This window comes from Leptinotarsa decemlineata, unplaced genomic scaffold (genome assembly GCF_025532065.1).
Source record: "Leptinotarsa decemlineata unplaced genomic scaffold, Ldec_3_MD MMD2_tig00026336_RagTag_RagTag, whole genome shotgun sequence".
NCBI classification, from domain to species: domain Eukaryota; kingdom Metazoa; phylum Arthropoda; class Insecta; order Coleoptera; family Chrysomelidae; genus Leptinotarsa; species Leptinotarsa decemlineata.
The window spans coordinates 4,368,913-4,377,131 of record NW_027412692.1 but is presented as its reverse complement, the minus strand read 5'-3'; the positions used below and the strand labels follow the sequence as shown (position 1 = coordinate 4,377,131).

The 8,219-nt window shown below is 33.8% G+C and overlaps 1 protein-coding gene across 3 annotated transcripts in view; it reads left to right on the top strand.

Annotated features, from left to right (window-relative positions):
- The first annotated feature begins 349 nt into the window (after window positions 1–349).
- brat (tripartite motif-containing protein brain tumor) overlaps window positions 350–8,219 on the top strand; it is a 587,103-nt gene continuing 579,233 nt past the window's right edge. For all 3 annotated transcript variants that reach the window (XM_074183192.1, XM_074183196.1, XM_074183195.1), the window contains exon 1: window positions 350–530. The gene's annotated coding sequence lies outside the window, so the exon portion shown is untranslated. The remainder of the gene's footprint in view (window positions 531–8,219) is intronic.

Genomic DNA, 8,219 nt, shown 5'->3' with positions numbered 1-8,219 from the left:
AGTGTTCAGGTTTAACATGATGCACTGTAGGTAGGTATATTGCGCAAAAATTTTTCCGGCGATTGTTTTTTATTTGCCTTACAAAATTCCTGATTGAATACTCAAAGGAACATTTATTTCTTTACAAAATAATATTTCAAAAAAATATTTTGTGAATACCTATATTACGGAATATTTTATAATGGTAAAGTGAAACTACTCCTGTTAATATTCGTACTCATTCAGGCGAGTGATATCAATCAGACTGACCCTCTGCAACCTAAAGGTTTACCATTCCTGGGATTCCGTCGAAAATCGACAGCACTGTCTTGACAGCAATTCCCACGTGGTATTTTCCCCTTTCGCAAATCATCGGAGTTTCGCGCGCTGCCACGCCATTTCATCGAGATTCTTGTTGAATGTAGTGTCCAAGTACAAAATTCTTCGGAAAAATTTGTTATTGTTGTGTCCTGTTGAACTTTTGTGTGTTTATCAAGAAACTGATCTAATTCTTTGCTGACCTGTTAAGTTAGTCGCATGGCGATTTCAAGGTGAGTCGAATAACATCACAGAATTTGTTTACATCTGGATAATATCAACGTATTGGGGGATGGGGGTTGTTTTTTTTTATTTTAACATTGCCACAAGATTTTGAATGAAAAGGAAAGGGAATTCATCGTTTCCAGGGATGTTTTTAACAACATAACCTCACAAATACGCAGATTGTGTTTCAAAAGCAAACCTGTAAATTTTTATGTAGTTTCGGAAGTTGAACTGAACTTTAATTACATGATTGCGGGAAAAGCATATCGACTGTTTCATATGCAATATAATAACATAGTTGTATTTCATTTAAATCTAAATTCAACGTAGAAGTCATGAATAGATACCTACAATTTGCCAAAAAAAAAACATTGACAAAAAGACTGTTTTTTTCAACATAGGCGGAGCTATAAGAAGTGAATTCCGTTTACGGTCATTTGTACTATGCAGTAAAAATATTTTGAGGTAGAAGAGTGCAAATTAGAAATGTATTGCGGCGTTACAGATTTCCAGAAGACTCGTTTTTATGAGTTGACTTATTTTTGGCTCTCTACTTCGTATCCAGTCGTATCCAGAAAATGTGAAGGTCTATCATAGATTTTTTCATATACAGAATGTACATATACAGTGGATGTCCTGGAATGCAAATGGAATGACAAGTGTGCTGTCGTCGGCAACGCATTATATTAGTCTATATCAAATATTAGCCTTGCGATCATTTTTGAAAAAGTATTGAAAATGAGGTTGAACAATTAATTGATTTAAAACAAAATTATATCTGATAACAAATCGGTTTCAAGGAGAACATGTCAACAAACGATACAGTTCCTTTACCAACTAGTTTGATAACCAAGAAACTAGACAAAGGCAAATCCATTTTATGTGTAATTCTTCACCTAGCCAAGGCACTGCTAGTCATAAAACACAGTTAGCTAGAAGTCACCAGTCACCAGAGATTTTGGAAGATATGGGGATACGAGGGGAACAGAATAACTCATTCAGGACCTATTTATCTGTTAAAATCAATGGGAAACTATTAACGATCAATTTTGATAAAACTTTTTTTATGACGTTTATCTATAACATTTAAATCATAGAACTTAATAGAAAGAGGAAAATAATAAATTGACTTACTCACCTAAAATATCTTGGAGTAACATTAGATTCGCATTTGCGTTGGAATCTCGATTGAGGTTTTTACATCTCAAATATTGCAGAAACATTGAGAATCTTGATATGTGGATTCTCAAAAGTTCTCAACTACTCAACCGAAATATATATTTGAGTCTAAAAACAGCTTTAGCTGACAATTCGCTATTTCGTAATTAGGTCATTTGTGATTACACATTTGTGAAGATTCGTATTGAAACAGTGTATAAGGGATTACAAAGTGATTGACAGTTTTTAGAGTCCTGATTTTGTACTTGATAATTAAGATATATTTTTTCTTGTATTTTTTGTTGGGCTCAAAATATCACGTATAGTCGAAGTAACCGGTATAGTGCATATTTAAAGCTATCGGCGAGCTCAAAGGCCAAAAAATCAATACAAAGAAATAAAGCCGCTGCCGAATAGTCCACGTGGACTGTAGACTTGGCGGATCGTATTGGATGATTTTTACTAACTGAGTTTTATTATTTGCTGAAGAGTCATAAAATTTAATTTGAAGTCACGTTATGGTGACGAATAGAATGCGAGTCGTCGTGTTGTCAATGTTCAGTTCAAGAACTGATCGCGTTTTGAGTGTTGAAATTCGATATTGGTGTAGTTATAATTACTTAAAATTTTTGTTATCTGTTGAAAATGTGGCGTCCTTGGACAAGTACTAATAATAATAACGAGTGTGATAACAACGCAGACTTTTTCGTGTGTTGTGATTCCAATAGCGATGGTGAACAATGCGAAAAAGAGATAACAGTGAATAAGATGCGGATGCATTTGAAAATTGAAACACAGAGAGTATGTTTCAACGTATATAAGAATCTACATCTCAAGTTTGGTTTCGAGGGAAACAAACTATTGCAAGCAACATCAGATTTGACCGAAATTCCTTTCTCAACTGTAGGTAAAAAATATTCAAAAACAAACCTTATGAACGCAAGACGCGATGTGATATGGGATTACCAAAACTTTTAGATGTTCATCTAATAAAATCATTGAATAAAACAATATACGACTGTTACAAAAGCAATGAAATTCCTACAACTCAAATCATAATGAAGAAATTGAATACCTCCGGCCATAACGTGAGCTGCTGTGACAAAAGTCTTCAGAATTGGATAAAGAAACTAGGATTTATATTTAAAATAATAAACAAACGTCAAGTAGTTATTGAAAGCAGAAGAATAGTGGAATTGCGTAACAAATACTTAGAACAAATAACTAAATATAGACAAGAACAACGGCAAATTTTCTAGTAGGACGGAACTTGGTATGACACTCACGACACAGTTACGAAAGGGTGGACTGATGGTGCGAGAATGTGCACGCCTAACATGCCTGCAAACAATGGATCGCGACTAACCTAACCTAACCTAACCTAACCATTGTGCATTGCGGAGGAAGTAAAGAATGGGTTCCGAATTCTTTGAAATTATGTGGAAAAAAATTCGAGGGCTGCAATGTTGACTATCATAAGAACATGGAAGCTAATATTTTTGAGAGGAATGGTTTGAAAACACATTGATCCCAAATTTGGATGAGAATAGTGTAATAGTTCTTGACAACGCTTCGTATCATTCGCGACAGCTCATCAAAGTACCGAATAAAAATTCGTAGATGGAAGCTAATTTTTTGAGGAATGGTTTGAAAACACATTAATCCCAAATTTGGATGCGAATAGTGTGATAGTTCTTGACAAATCTTCCTATCATTCGCGACAGCTCATCAAAGTACCGAATAACTATACCAAAAACCAACTACTTGAAGTTTACAGACAAAAACATTTGAAAAAGTGTATGCCCTTAAGAGTATTGCTGAAAAGTATGGACACACCATACTGAGACTTCCCGCCTATTTTTGCGTTTTCAATCTCATCGAGTTGATTTGGGGAAAATTGAAACAAAGCATCAGGCGTAAAAATAATTTTCCAAAATTTAATAATAAGGTCATAGAGCTAGTTAAAGAAGAAGTATCTAATATTACCGAAGAAGACGCATAAAAGGATTAAAAAAGTTGAAAAGACTAAATGGAGATTGGACACTTCCATATTAATGGTGGAAATAAATTCATAATGTCATTTAAATGACACTTAATTGATGACACTGATAGTGAAACAGAGAATATGGAAGAGGAATTATCAGAAGCTAGGGAAGTGTTTGTGAAGCGATCGATTTTATATATATATATATATATATATATATATATATATATATATATATATATATATATATATATATGTGAGTAAGTAGTATTCAGAAGAATTTTCAATCATCACTCTGTTATTTGAATCCTTACTTTCCCACTCCTCTATATCAGCGAAATATTTATTATATATATTATTTAATATTTTTAGGTTGAAAAACATATGCCACTTGTTTGTTGATGTTGAGTGTTTCATATATTTTAAATGAACAGTTTGAAAAAACAGAAAAAGATCCGTTGGCAATTGGCTTTTTCTTGAAATGGTTGAAATTAATAAGTCTTCTGATTGTATGAATAAGAAAACTGACATTGATAATCTCAGCAGTATATACAGTAACTTACTGGAACTACACCAAAAACATAATAATAATGAAAATTGTATCAATCAATAACTCTTTCTTCATAGTTAAAAATTATGAAATCATCACACCCATTGAAAAATGACATTTATGTGAAGATATGACATTTGTCAAACCCACCAAAAAATCCTATAGATGTATAACTTTCTCGTCAATTTAATGTTCAATATATTTTTTCTCTCATTTTTACTGTAAGTATGATTTGTAATGTTATTCAATGGCGAAAATATTCACAACTCATTAAATTATAGGCCCTGAAGAAGCTTCACATTAGAAGCGAAAGCTTGGCAAAGTAAAGCAGAGTTTGATTTTTGATTTTTTGACTGAGAGACTCTGTTAATCTATTTCACTATATATATATATATATATATATATATATATATATATATATATATATATATATATATATATATATATATATATATATATATATATATATATATATATTACAATGTAGGTTTTCACGGATGGTAGAATATGATGTGTTGTTTTTCCGGGTGTTCATCCGCTTCGCTTCGAGAGGTGTAACTTACACCCGTAGTGTGTATATATATATATATATATGTGTGTAGCTTACACACATATATATATATATATATATATATATACAGTGTCATAATACTGTAAACTATATCGTTTACTTGAACTATACCACCGGGTGTGGTTGTATTATTATCAAGCTTCTTCATATGCTAAGTCAATTGCCAACGGATCTTTTTCTGTTTTTTTAAACTGTTCATTTGAAATATATGAAACACTCAACATCAACAAACAAGTGGCATATGTTTTTCAACCTAAAAATATTAAAAGTCAGTAACATAACACAGATGTGGGGATGTGGTATCGAGAATTTCTTAGGAATTGGATCTATCCGCAAAAAATCACAGCGCTGACACACTCACTGCAACATCTGCCGGATGCAATATTTTAAATGAATCAGGGTGAATGACTTTTACTGTTTTTCGAATCACCGAAAAGTGAAAAATGTATTAGTAGGTGAATATTCACTATCTGTAATGTAGGATCTAAGTCAATATGTCGAAAGATATTTCCAGATCAATATTGACCTGGCATTTGTTTTTTCACTATTGGCATTTTAAATATCAATACAGGAAATCTGGTCGGTTGCCGGGCGGTTCGACGTGGGTGCTTTGTTCACTCAGTCAATCGGCCGATGTATCATTCGGAATTAGCTCGTAACGGATTATCTAAAACTGACACCAAATACAGGGTGTTGAATTTAAAAAAAATACCGATGACGTCATCACATTAATATGGACCACCCTGTATAATGAAATTTTGTTGTAAAATATAGAATATTAAAATTAAAAATCGACGTGTTTCAGGTTTTTGTAAAACGACCTTTGGTTTTGGAAATATCGAATTTATTCCATACTTTGCGGACACACTGTATAAACTTGTTTCCGGAAATGCTTCCTTCGTTACAGGTAATACAGGGTGTTGAAATTGATTTTTGTTGTTTTTTTGAAAGTAATTTTTGCAAAACCGTGTTTTTTTTGACGTGGGAAATCATAATTTCGCTGCGTATGCTGTCATTATTTATTTCCACATTTCCTCCACATGAGATTACCATGCCCTGAAATCGCTCGTGCAAAATATCCAATGTGGCATGAGCTGTGTGGCATGTAGCGCCGTCCTGTTGAAACTATATGTTGGTGTCCATTGGCCGGAATTGGTTGTGGAATTGGCCGCGGTGCCGGTGGTAGTGCGCCCGACTCACGATCGGAAGGCCGTGGGTTCGATTCTCGCCTCAACCAGATATTTTTTCTCGAGAGAATTTATATGGTTGAAGCCGGGATGATTCTGCAACCGTGTTACGTATCACACGTTAAAAGGTAAGACCTCGTTAGTCCTTAGCTCGCACAAGTTTCTCAACTTCTGAGAGTTGTCGTTTGTATGGGGGCGACAGCTGCCTAACGGAAAAACATATTTTAAACAGATTTTGAACAGATATCATAGTTCAAGCCAAAAGAAGTTGAAAATCATCGACTTATAGTGCTCACCATTGACAGTGATGGCCTAGCTAATGTCGTTCTCGAAGAAATATTTATTTCATACATTATTCTACAGGATGAACCCAATTACAGAATAGGGAGTAACGGTGGCATTTACAAATATGTACTTACATAATATAATTTGTGAATCTATATAAAAAAAACAGAACAATCTTTTGATTCGTATAATCTGGCAGTTGAATATATCAAGGACATGACTAACAGAGTTAGAGGAGATTTTTTCATTATATTTGTACGCGGAGAGTTGAGATAAAATGTGACACTATTCCTAGATGACCGTCTAGGAACCCAAAAATTCAACATATGTAACAGTTGAGAGCAGGTGATGATATCGTTTATGACTTTGAATAAAAAATGAAATGTATAATATTTATGCCGATGACGCTGTCAGTCCAAAATCCACACCAAATAGTGACTTTTCGAGATGCTTTGGACACTCATGGATCTCATGTTGATTAGTATCTTCCCAAATTTGATAATTTTGTTTGTTCACTTACCCTTTCATCCTATCGCTGAAGATAATTTTCAAATGAAAATCAAGATAACTTGTCAATTGTTACAGAGCCCATTTAGCAAACGCATGTTCTTTAGAGCAATGTGAAATCGACTGCCTCGCATTCTTCCGCACGCTCTCACAAACAAGGGTGATGTTTTTGGCTGATCTTGCGTTTCGTCGACGTACGGGTGACGATTATGGCGACCGTAAAATGGACGAGGCGCGCGGTACGTTGCTCGAACAGAACACAACAGACTGAATAAATGACAACTAAACAAATGTGTGGGAGGTTCATTCTTCGCGGGAAAATCTGGCGAATATCGTTCTGTCCCTTATATATTCCTGTTTATATTATTTGCATTTCGTTTGTTAGAAATCCATAAATCCTGATTGTCACGTATAATATTTAATGATTCTGAACCATATTGATTCAACAGAGATGATTCTCCTTCATTTTAATTTTGATTTTGTATTCGTTGACGTCCTCTGAAACATTTTTGAAATTTTCTTTTATAATTACATGCGATTCGCTATTGCTATTTTCCTTATAGAATTCCTTCCCGTCGACAGAAAATTGACTTTCACAAACCGGAAATCAATCTCACTGTTATAAATAATTTTTGACCTTCTCACCCATTTGGAGAATACATACTTTTTTCAGAATCAGTTGCACGCAATGAAGATATTAGATAGAAACATTATGGACTTTATAGAAAAACGTATTTCGAGCACATGCAACAGGAAATTGACGATACATTCAAATATTGGTTTTCTTATGGGTGTGTCGCGTGTTGAATGACCGTAGCATTTTTCACAATAGAATGTAAATATTTGGTACGTCAGTTGACGATTTCCAACATCCTTGAAAGGTAATTGTTTTTACACATCCGGCAAAAATTTTTGTCATATTATATCGATCTCGTGTGATCGTGTGTGGGCTCTATAATAAGTTGTTGACCCATAATTATATTTAATTTCTTCTGATAAATCTGTTTACATTTCCAGTTCATCTCTTGAGAAACAAATCGGCCTGGTCAGTAAAGTTCATTATTGAATCCAAGGACAATTAGAAAGAACATTACCGAATCCACAGACAACTAGATAGAACACATTTTTGAGGTTGCAGTTACTTTTTCCTCTCTGTGTGTGAATAGATTCTTTTATAATTACCCTTTCGCTCAAAAGTCTTACTCATACCTACCGGTAAAATTGAATAGTTCATTGTATGATTTTAAAGGGTTTTACAAAAACCGCGACACGTGTTTCGCTATACTATAGCTTTCTCAAGCATAAACTCTCAAGTATACTTGAGAAAGTTATTGTATGGCGAAACACGTGCAGCAGTTTTTGTAAAACTCTTTATAGTAGAAATCATACAATAAACTGTATTAATTAGTTTTTCATACTGGTATGGACATCAACAGTGTCTAAATATTTCTATTT